Genomic DNA, 12,648 nt, shown 5'->3' with positions numbered 1-12,648 from the left:
GGCCCCTTCCTGGTCTAATGTTCCCCATCTGAGGCCCCTTCCTGGTATAATGTTCACCATCCAGGGTCCCTTCCTGGTATACTGTCCACCGTCCTGGGCCCCTTCCTGGTATACTGTCCACCGTCCTGGGCCCCTTCCTGGTATAATGTCCATCATCCTGGGCCCCTTCCTATTATAATGTCCATCATCCTGGTTCCCTTCCTGATATAATGTTCACCACCCTTGGCCCCTTCCTGGTATAATGCTGATTATGTGACGAGACATTACTATTTTTCTAAATGAAGTCAATCAACATGATTTTGGTTTGGAATTTACCCCCCACTTAGTTCAGTCAATGTCAACTTTTTAGATCTATTTTTGTGATTTAGGATCATCTTGCCACCATGTGTTACTGCAAAGAGGTAGAGTCAAATAGTGTCATTCACATTCCTAGCTGCCACCTCCGGCCTGGAAAGGGGTATTTCACACGTATTCAGTGGAACTGTACCTATTTGGATCATTTTGTCACGGAAGCTAAACATGAAGAACAAAGTTATTGCATACAGACAAATTATCTGATTCTCCACACAATATTCAACACTTCTTTTTCTTAATGCAGTTAGTTTGTATTAAAAATAAAAAAAGATCCCTAAGGCCCCCTTCACACGTCTGTGAAACACGTGCGTGTTTGGTCCGTTTCCGTATATGCCGGAGACACGGCCAAACGTGCACCAATGTTAATCTATGATTGTGGTCACACGTCCGTTATTTCATTATGTCCGTGTGTGCGTGTCCGTGATCCGTATGTGTGTGCGTTTTGCACGGATGCATGTCCGTTATCTGCACGGAGCACGCACACGTGGACACAATGAAAGTCTATGGGTATGTGCACACACGTTAGTAAACACGTATGCATCTACCTATAGTCCGTGTCCGTTTGGTGTTTTTATTTCTAGTGATGTCGGCTATTCTTTCTATTTCTGTGTATGTCGGTCAATCTCCCTGAGTCCGTCGGTCAGTCTCTCTGTCTCTCTGTCGGTCTCTCTGTCTGTCTGTCCCTCTCTCACAGTCTGTCGGTCAGTTTCCCCCCCTCTCTCATACTTACCGTTCCCCCGATCTCCGGCGCAGCGCTGCACGGCATTCACACTGCTGCGGCGGCTTTTACTATTTTGAAAAAGCCGGCCGCTCATTAAACAATCTCCTATTCCCTGCTTTCCCCGCCCACCGGCGCCTATGATTGGTTGCAGTGAGACACGCCCCCACGCTGAGTGACAGGTGTCACACTGCACCCAATCACAGCAGCCGGTGGGCGTGTCTATACTGTGCAGTAAAATAAATAAATAAATAATTAAAAAAAAACGGCGTGCGGTCCCCCCCAATTTTAATGCCAGCCAGATAAAGCCATACGGCTGAAGGCTGGTATTCTCAGGATGGGGAGCTCCACGTTATGGGGAGCCCCCCACCCTCACAATATCAGTCAGCAGCCGCCCAGAATTGCCGCATACATTATATGCGACAGTTCTGGGGCTGTACCCGGCTCTTCCCGATTTGCCCTGGTGCGTTGGCAAATCGGGGTAATAAGGAGTTATTGGCAGCCCATAGCTGCCAATAAGTCCTAGATTAATCATGTCAGGCGTCTATGAGACACCCTCCATGATTAATCTGTAAATTACAGTAAATAAACACACACACCCGAAAAAAATCCTTTATTAGAAATAAAAACACACACATATACCCTGGTTCACCAGTTTAATCAGCCCGAAAAAGCCCTCCATGTCCGGCGTACTCCAGGATGCTCCAGCGTCGCATCCAGCGCTGCTGCATGGAGGTGACAGGAGCTGCAGCAGACACCGCCGCTCCGGTCACCTCCACGCAGCTAATGAAGACAGCCGCGCGATCAGCTGAGCTGTCACTATGGTTACCCGCTGTCACTGGATCCAGCGGTGGATGCAGCGGTGGCCGCGGGTAACCTAAGTGACAGCTCAGCTGATCGCGTGGCTGTCTTCAGTTGCTGTGTGGAGGTGAGAGGAGCGGCGGTGTCTTCTGCAGCTCCGGTCACCTCCATGCAGCAGCGCTGGAAGCGACGCTGGAGCATTCTGGATTCCGCCGGATATGGAGGGCTTTTTTGGGGCTGATTAAAGTGGTGAACCAGGGTATATGTTTGTGTTTTTTATTTCTAATAAAGGATTTTTTTCGGGTGTGTGTGTTTATTTACTGTAACTTACAGATTAATCATGGAGGGTGTCTCATAGACGCCTGACATGATTAATCTAGGACTTATTGGCAGCTATGGGCTGCCAATAACTCCTTATTACCCCGATTTGCCAACGCACCAGGGCAAATCGGGAAGAGCCGGGTACAGCCCCAGAACTGTCGCATATAATGTATGCGGCAATTCTGGGCGGCTGCTGACTGATATTGTTAGGGTGGGGGGCTCCCCATAACGTGGAGCTCCCCATCCTGAGAATACCAGCCTTCAGCCGTATGGCTTTATCTGGCTGGCATTAAAATTGGGGGGGACCGCACGCCGTTTTTTTTTAATTATTTATTTATTTATTTTACTGCACAGTATAGACACGCCCACCGGCTGCTGTGATTGGGTGCAGTGTGACACCTGTCACTCAGCGTGGGGGCGTGTCTCACTGCAACCAATCATAGGCGCCGGTGGGCGGGGAAAGCAGGGAATAGGAGATTGTTTAATGAGCGGCCGGCTTTTTCAAAATAGTAAAAGCCGCCGCAGCAGTGTGAATGCCGTGCAGCGCCGGGGATCGGGGAACGGTGAGTATGAGAGAGGGGGGGAAACTTCAGTCACTCGGGGGATTAGCGGTCACCGGTGAATCCTTCACAGGTGACCGCTAATCAGTACTCGACACAGACAGAGCCGCGGTATGAGGATGAAGTCGGGTGAAGTTCACCCGAGTTCATTCTCATCGCGCAACTCTGTCTGCTGTCAGCCGACATTTATAAACGACATTGTGCATCACACACACGGACATTCCACACGGACATTCCACGTACACATACACGTTAATTCCACACGCACACACGGACGTTCTGCACACAAACACGGCTAGCATACGCAATTCACACAGGTGCCACACGGACCATAAAAACGGACACAAAAACGGGACACGGACCCGAAAAACGGCCCGTAACACACGTGCGTGTTTTTCACGGACGTGTGAAGGGGGCCTAAAACAGGGTTTCAGGCAGGGCCAGAATGGGACCAAAATTCAGCACTTACATTTGAGAGCACACAGACCCACTATTTGTAAATTCTTTAATTATACTTTTCTAGGTAGTGGAACTTACAGGTCAGTGTCACACTCTGTGTGATTGATGTGTGCCGCCCCCGTGCCAGCAGCCGGTCGCTGCTCGGGCCCGGACCTTCAGGGGTGGTGGTTCGAGGGTCTCCGGACCCGGGGGTCTCACGGACACGCCGAATAAATGGGGGGACGTAGATGTACGGGCTGGGCCGTATTAACCCCTTCACGACCGGCCGATTTTCCGCTTTCCGTTTTTTTTTTCGCCATTCTTTTTCTGAGACACGTAAATTTTTTATTTTTCAGTCAATATGGTCATGTGAGGGCTCATTTTTTGCGGAACGAGCTGTACTTTTAAATGAAACCATCAGTTTTACCATATAGTGTACTGGAAAACGGCAAAAAAATTCCAAATGCAGAAAAATTGCAAAAAAAGTGCGATAGCACTATGGTTTTTGAGATATTTTATTCACTGTGTTCACTATATGGTAAATCTGATGTGTGGGTGTGATGCCTCAGGTCAGTGCGAGTTCGTAGACACCAAACATGTATAGGTTTACTTTTATATAAGGGGTTAAAAAAACAACGGAAGTTTGTCTGAAAAAAGTGGCGCACCTTTTACGCCATATTCCGTGACCCGTAGCGTTCTCATTTTTCGGGATCTATGGCTCAGTGACGGCTTTTTTTTTGTGTCTCAAGCTGACATTTTTAACGGTACCATTTTTGTGCAGATGCTACGTTTTGATCGCCTCTTATTGCATTTTGCGCAAAAGTTGTGGCGACAAAAAAACGTCGTTTTGGCGTTTGGAATTTTTTTGCCGCTACGCCGTATACTTACCAGATTAATTGATTTTATATTTTGATAGATCAGGCATTTCTGAACGCGGCGATACCAAAAGTGTGTATATTTTTTATTTTTTTAACCCTTTAATTTTCAATGGGGCGAATGGGGGGTGGTTTGAACTTTTAGGTTTTTTTGTTTTTTTTTAAATTTTTTAAAACTTTTTTTTTTTTTATTATTTTACTAGTCCCCCAAGGGGACTATTGCGATCAGCAATCCGATCGCTCTGCAGTATCTGCTGATCACAGCTACACAGCTGTAAACAGCAGATACGCTCTCTTTCTTTTTCACTGTGCAGCGGGCACAGCGAAAGTGAAAGCAAGTCATGTCTAGTACAGGAGTCATCACATGACCCTGTGCTACCATGACAACTATCGGAAGTCACGTGATCGCATCACGTGACTTCCGGTATCGGGCGGTAAGTAAAAGTTTACCGCGATCGCGCTTATAATGGCGCTGTCACGTATTGACAGCGCCATTTAAGGGGTTAATCGGCACGAGCAGATAACGATTCTGCTCGTGCCTAGCAGGCACACATCTCAGCTGTGAAAATCAGCTGAGATGTGCGCCGATCGCGGCATGCTGCCGCCGGAGAACCGCGGGCAGTAACATTATGACATTTAAGACGTAATTTTACTGCCCGCAGTCGTTAAGGGGTTAAGTTTGTAACGCCCCCCACGGTGTGTGGTGAGGTGGGACACCACCGCTGCTGCTACGGGGCACCCGGGTCAGATGTTGTGCAGCAAGTTGTTAACCCCTCCATGGGCAGGGATGGCGGCCCCGGGACCCGATGGCTCTAGTGCAGGGGGAATGACGACCACAGGGGGTGCTGGTGTACTCACTGTTAGTAAAACACACAAGTCTCTGGTAAACCAAGGTGGTGGTGGCCGGTGCCGCGGCCGGTTGCGTTCGGGATCCCCCACCCGGCTGGTGGTCTCTATCTCTGTCCTCTGCACTGTTTTAGTAGAAATGACTTCCCAGTTTGAAACGTAGGAGTCCGCTCCCGGCTAGATGTGGCCTAAGGAGCCGTGCCCGCAGACGCTGGCCCGTGGGATCTATGGGCCCTGGCAGTGACCTCTTATCCCTAATCGGTGGGCTGTTGTCTTCTATGAGGGACTTTGGGTGTCGGTACCGGCGGGCTACAACCCTGGCCCGGTCCACCTCGGTTCCGCCGAGCCGTCTTCCCGTCTCCTGCTGATGGAGACCACCGTCTGCCTCCAAGCCAGTGGCACCAGGACTCCTACCCTGGTACCTGTCAGTCAGCTTCAGGCCTGACACACAGGCCTGACCTCCACTCCACACTCCTCTGAACTTTAACTCTAAGGCTGTGTGTCCACGCTGCGGAAAATGCGCGGATTTTGCCGCGGATTTCTCGCGGAAAAGCCGTGGATTTCCCGAAAATCTGCAGCAGCGGCACTTCCCAGCCATTTCTATGGCATTTTGGAAATGCTGTGCCCATGCTGCGGATTTTTCCGCGGCGGATTTGGTGCGGATTTTGATACGGACAAATCTGCAACATGTCAATTATTGTTGCGGATTTTGATCCGGATTTTGGCTTTAAAATTCGGAAAAAAAAAAAATCCGCAGCAAAATCCGCGGCAATTCCGCGGTAAATCCGCACCTTTGAAAAGGTGCGGATTTTGCGGGAAAGCCGCGGATTTTGATGTAGAAAAATCCGCAGCAACATTCTCCCGTGGACACATAGCCTAAAACTCATCTGCTGCTTTTCCCGCCCTGGGCTGTCTAGACCCCTGGGTGGGCGTGTCCCAACCACCTGGTCATGCCCACTGGTGTGTCTATCTTTCCCTAAGGGGGGGGGGTGACTAGAGTTTTCTGGTTGGCTGTGTGTTTCCTAATGAGGGAAGGTGTTATGCAGGGGCCTATTTGTGACTACCTGGTTTTGCCAGAGCGTCACAGATGAATAGTTCAACTATCAAGAAATCCAAATTAGGGAATGAATGCTTGTAGGAAGGCATATTCTCAACTAGCGCCTTTCTAATTCTTTTAGGGGGTGTCTGCTTTATTTTGGAGGTAAACTTAGCAGTACATAGAGAATAATACATTTAAGCAGGTAATTAAAACCATTTCCTATGTATACACCACTATAGGACTAGTTCACCATGAGAATAGCAGATCAGATAAGATAATGTGCATCTGAAACAGTAACAAGATTAACATTAAATGTCGAAGTTCCAGAATGTAATGATGACATGATGATATTTGAATAAATGCTGATTTTATTTGTTCAAGAATAAATGTGGCATATTATTTATGGGAAAATACAAGACATCCCCTTATGATCTAGATACTGATCTAAAGGAGTCATTAGACACAGAGCACAAAGCTCCTCTCCAACTGCAGCCCATAGTGCCACCTACCACACGCCGGGCTGCAGTCTAGTGTGCCATCTTTTTTTAATCAAAACTACCATCCAAGATTAAAAATTATGTACTGTATATATTGCAATCTGAGCTCTGCTATGCTGATGTGGCGCCCCTGCGGCCTCAGGCGCCACAGGGTACTGCACCTCACCCGAGGTGCAGTATTCATAGCGGATGCGGAGGAAGTCATCACCGGTAACAACCACAACTATTTCTGTTAATGTTGATAATTATGGCTTATAGCCAATGAAAACTCAAAAGTCATTATCTCAGAAAATTAGAATAATTACCACAAAACACTTGCAAAGGCTTCCTAAGCGTTTAAAATGGTCCCTTAGTCTAGTTCAGTAGGCTATACCATCATGGGGAAGACTGCTGACTTTACACACTCCACAAGGAGGGTAAATCAGAAAAGGCCATTGCTAAACAAGCTGGCTGTTCAGAGAGTGCTATATCCAAGCATATGAATGGAAAGTTGAGTGGAAGGGAAACATGTGGTAGAAAAAGGTGCACAAGAAACCGGGGTAACCACAGCTTTGATTGGATTGTTAGGCTATGTACCCATGTTGCGTTCTGTCCCTGTGGAAATTTCTGCAGCGATTTGAACAGCACATGTGCGCTTCAAATCGCTGCAGAAACAGTCCATAATGAAAAGCCGATTTCATGCGCTCTGGATGCAGCCTCTCCCATAGACAGAGCGAGACCTGCATCCAAAGCGCATGAAAGAAGTGACATGTTGCTTATTAGAACGCAGCGCTTTGGCAGCAGCTGAAGCGCTGCGTTCTAATACGCAATGTGGGCATGGATTAGGCACAATCTTCATAGATTGTGCTGGAGACGCAGGACGCATGCAGTTACGCTGCAGTGCAGAACGCAGCGTAACTGCATGAAAATATGCTACGTGGGCACAGAGCCTTAAGAAAGGTGCCATTCAAAAATTTGGGGGAGATTCACAAAGAGTGGCTTGCTGCTGGAGTCAGTGCTTGAAGAGATATCACACACAGACGTATCCAGGACATGGGCTACAACTGTTGCATTTGTTCTGTCAAGCCACTCATGACCAATAGACAATGCCGGAAGCGTCTTACCTGGGCCAAAGAGATAAAGAACTGGACTGTTGCTCAGTGGTCCAAGGTGTGGTTTTCAGATGAAAGTAAATTTTGCAATTCATTTGGAAATTGCGGTCCCAGAGTCTGGAGGAAGAGTGGAGAGGCCACAATCAAAGCTGCTTGAGGTCTAGTATGAACTTTCCACAATCAGTGATGGTTTGGGGAGCCATGTCATCTGCTGGTGTAGGTCCACTGGGTTTTATCAAGCACAACCGTCTACCAGGACATTTTAGAGCACTTCATACCAACAAGCTTTTTGGAGATGACAATTTCATTTTCAAGCAGGACTTGTCACCTGTCCACACTGCCAAAAGTACCAATACCTGGTTTAATAACTACAATATGAATGTCACTGTGCTTGATAAGCCCACAAACTCACCTGACCTAAACCTCATAGAAAATCTATGAGGTATTGAAAAGAGTTAAGGCCCTGTCACACGCAGAGATAAATCTGCAGCAGATCTGTGGTTGTAGTGAAATTGTGGACAATCATTGCCAGGTTTGTGGCTGTGTGCAAATGGAACAATATATCCATGATTTCACTGCAACCACAGATCTGCCAAAGATTTATCTCTGTGTGTGACGGGGCCTTAAGGCTAGATTCACATTTCCGTCAATTTGTATCAGTCACAATCCACGGCTCTGGCAAACAACGAAATCCGTTTGGCGGATTCCGTTGTTCTTATATACTAGTATGAGTAGCGGATTGTGACTGATGATGCTGCGTTGCATCCTCCGCCTGACTGATCAGTCGTGGAACGACTGACCGTCGGGCGGCAGGAACGCAGAGTGTAACGCTTTTTGAGCAGCGAAATCAGTAGGATTTTGCTGCGCCTGCTCTCTCTGGCTCCCTGCACACGTAACCAGGGTACACATCTTTGCTTAGTTACCCAATATTTACCCTGGCGCCATGTGCAAGGAGCCAACACTAAGCGGTGTATGCTGGTAACAAAGGTAAATATCGGGTAACCAAGCAAAGTGCTTTGCTTAGTTACCCGATCCTTACCCTGGCTACATGTGCAGGGAGCCCGACACTTCCCTGCTCGTCTCTGCCCCCTCCCGCACTCCGCATGTACACACGCACACACAGACACACTTACCTGTCCCCAGCCATGCAGTCTCCGGCACTGACGTCCTCAGCGGCATGGCCCCCACTCAGCTCCACCCACCCCGCACTCTGCCCCCCCGCACACATTCTCGGCGGCCGAATGATCAGCTGATCACCCGGCGGCCGGCTGCTGTGAGCGATCAGCTGATCACCCGGCGGCCGGCTGCTGTGAGCGATCAGCTGATCACCCGGCGGCCGGCTGCTGTGAGCGATCAGCTGATCACCCGGCGGCCGGCTGCTGTGAGCGATCAGCTGATCACCCGGCGGCCGGCTGCTGTGAGCGATCAGCTGATCACCCGGCGGCCGACTGCTGTGAGCGATCAGCTGATCATTCTCTCTTTTACAACGGAGTCCGACAATGAACTCTAATTCTTGTCATCCGTTGTACAACGCATCAGTCACCACAAGCGTCAAGCAACGCATCTGACTGATGCAAAACAACGGAAATGTGAACCTAGCGTAAGATGAGAGACACCAGATCCAACAATGCAGACGATCTGAAGGCTGCTATCAAAGCTAACTGGGCATAACACCTCAGCAGTGCCACAGTCTGATCGCCTCCATGCCACGCCGCATTGATGCAGTAATTCATGCAAAAGGAGCCCGACCAAGTATTGAGGCATTTACTGTACAGACTTTTCAGTAGGCGCCAACATTTCCAAGTTTAAAATAATTTTTTCAGTTGGTTTTATATAGCATTCTAATTTTCTGAGATAATGACTTTTGGGTTTTCATTGGCTGTAAGCCATAATCATCAACAGTAACAGAAATAAACACTTGAAATAGATCACTCTGTGTGTAATGACTCTATATAATATGTGTTTCCCTTTTTGTATTAAATGATTGAAATACTGTACATTAACTTTTTGATGATATTCTAATTTATTGAGATGCACTTGTATACAGTGTGTCACACCCAGCTGTGTTTGTAATGTGAGCAGCGCTGTGTTTGTAAGAGTATTTAATGTATACAGTGGTTCCACCCATATCCTATCCACCTCCATTAACTTGAGAACGGCGGCAGCTATAGGCATAGAAGTGGTGTCTAGGTATAGTAAAGTAGCCATGCGCTACGCAATGAAACCACCTATAGCGCCACCTGGTGGAAAACGGAGTTAGCATTGTTATCTCGAAAACGAAACGAGATAGAAAAAAAAAGTGAATTACAAAGTTGTAGGGCATCATCAATTCAATATGAATCGACACCTTGCATACAGAAATGCTATGATTAGAATGTGAAAAACTCACAAGGCTGCGGACGTGAAGCAATATCTCATGGAGACCTTTCTACAAGTCATTGGGTATGGTGGCTGTGTGGAGTGGCCTCCATGCTCACCTGACCTGACCCCATTGGACTTCTTTCTGTGAAGTCACATCAAACAACAGGTGTATGCAACCCCTCCCCCAACATTGCAGCACCTACGATGACATATCACAGATGCTTGTGCAAATGTGACGCCCTGGCAAAACCAGGTAGTCACAGATAGGCCCCCGCATAACACCTTCCCTCACTTAGGAAACACACAGCCGACCTGAAACCCTAGTCAACCCCCTTAGGGAACGATAGGCACACAAGTGGGCGGGACCAGGCGGTTGGACACGCCCACCCAGGGGTCTAGACAGCCTGGGGCGGGAAAACAAGTAGTTCAGTTTGGAGTTCAAGTGGAGAGGAGTGTGGGCTGGAGCTAGGTGTAGCTCCAGCAGAGGAAGTTCAAGTTGAACGGTGCCAGGGTCGGAGCCCTGGTGCCTTCGCTAGGTGGCAGACGGTGGTCTCCGTCAGCAGGAGACGGGAAGATGGCTTGGCAGATCAGAGGTGGACCGGGACAGGGTTGTAGCCTGCCGGTACCGACATGGAGAACTGACCCGGAAACCGTAGCACAGAGGGGGTACTCGGACCCTGAAGCCAGGACCGAAACCAGCGACCTAGCTAACTAACCGATTGAGGCCAGGATTATAGGTCCTGTCCCACCCAAAGTCCCTAATAGAAGACAACAGCCCACCGATAGGGATAGACGGCCACCGCCAGGGCCCATAGATCCCACGGGCCAGCGTCTGCGGGCACGGCTCCTTAGGCCACATCCAGCCGGGAGCGGACTCCTGATTTCCAGACCAGGCAGTCCACCATTCACAAAACTAGTGCAGAGGAAAAGGACAGTGACCACCAGCCTGGGTGGGAGACCTGAATGCAACCGGCCGCGGCGGCCAGCCACCAGCACCTTTGGTTTACCAAAAGACTTGTGTGATTCATTTACTGTGAGTATCCAAACATCCCCCTGCTTGCTCAGGCGCGCAGGCCCTTGCCATCGCCATACCCTGCACAAAGACACTGGGTCCCGGGGCAACCATCCTTACCCATGGAGGGGTTAACATCTAGCTGCCACTACACCTCCCCCGGGTGCCCCATAACCGCAGCGGTGGTGTCCCACCTCACCACAAACCGTGGATGGCGTCACAAACTTAATACGGCCTAGCCCGTACATCTACGTCCCCCCTTTTATTCGACGTGTCTGCGAGACCCCCAGGTACGGAGACCCTCGAGCCACCCCCCTAGAAGGTCCGGATCTGAGCAGCAGGGGCTGCTGGCACGGAGGCGGCACACAAACGTGTCACCTACCATATTGCACAACGTGCAGCAAGATACAGACAGTATGCTGTCCAGAGTTCAGATGTGCATTGCAGCTGACGGGGGCCACTTTGAGCATCAAAGTTAAATGAGCGCCATATGCGTGACCAGCATTCAATGTTTTGGGGGCGGTCATGGGTTTCATATCATAGCTTTTCTCTATGCAAGGTGTCGATTTGTACTGAATTGATAATGCCCTACAATTTTTTAATTCACTTTTTTCCTCTATCTCATTCAGTTTTCAAGATAAAAATGCTAACTCTTTTGTTTTCCACCAGGTGGCGCTATAGGTGGTTTCATTGCGTAGCGCATGGCTACTTTACTATATTTACACACCACATCTATGCCTATAGCTGCCGCCGTTGTCAAGGTAATGGCGGTGGACAGGATATGGGTGGACACACTGTATACATTAAATGCTCTTTACACAATACACACATTACAAACACAGCTCTGCTTACATTACAAACACAGCTCTGCTTACATTACAAACACAGCGCTGCTCACATTATAAACACAGCTCTGCTCACATTACAAACACAGCTCTGCTTACATTACAAACACAGCTCTGCTCACATTACAAACACGGCGCTACTCACATTACAAACACAGCTCTGCTAACATTATAAACACAGCTCCGCTCACATTACAAACACAGCTCTGCTCACATTACAAACACAGCGCTGCTCACATTACAAACACAGCGCTGCTCACATTACAAACACAGCGCTGCTCACATTACAAACACAGCTCTGCTCACATTACAAACACAGCTCTGCTTACATTACAAACACAGCTCTGCTCACATTACAAACACGGCGCTACTCACATTACAAACACAGCTCTGCTAACATTATAAACAGAGCTCCGCTCACATTACAAACACAGCTCTGCTTACATTACAAACACAGCTCCGCTCACATTACAAACACAGCTCCGCTCGCTTTACTGTATATGCATTCTCAATTTCCACCAGTATGGTAAACAGGTTTCAATGATTGAACTGATAGCATAGCAGAGCTGGGAATGCAATGTACAGGCTGCAGAACACAGGTTTTGCTTATTAATGATTCTGCGACACTGAATCCCATTCTCCTTCTTTACTGTACAACATGCAGCAGCTTCCAGTTTGTGGATTTTCTATTTCAACTCCCTCACCTACCACCACGGAAAGAAGCAACACACTGTCATTACTCCCTCCTCCTGACTACCCAACTAACTGTCAAGACAGTGAAGATGCCTTGCTGGTGATGCTACAGAGGTAGAGGAGGAGCCGCGGCTTCACCTCCTCCTGTGGTTTCGGATCACAAGTGTCACCAGAGTGAGCGCCCATAGCAGGGGTCG

The sequence above is a fragment of the Anomaloglossus baeobatrachus genome, chromosome 5 (genome assembly GCF_048569485.1).
Source record: "Anomaloglossus baeobatrachus isolate aAnoBae1 chromosome 5, aAnoBae1.hap1, whole genome shotgun sequence".
Taxonomy (NCBI): domain Eukaryota; kingdom Metazoa; phylum Chordata; class Amphibia; order Anura; family Aromobatidae; genus Anomaloglossus; species Anomaloglossus baeobatrachus.
Note: the sequence above shows the minus strand (reverse complement) of the source record.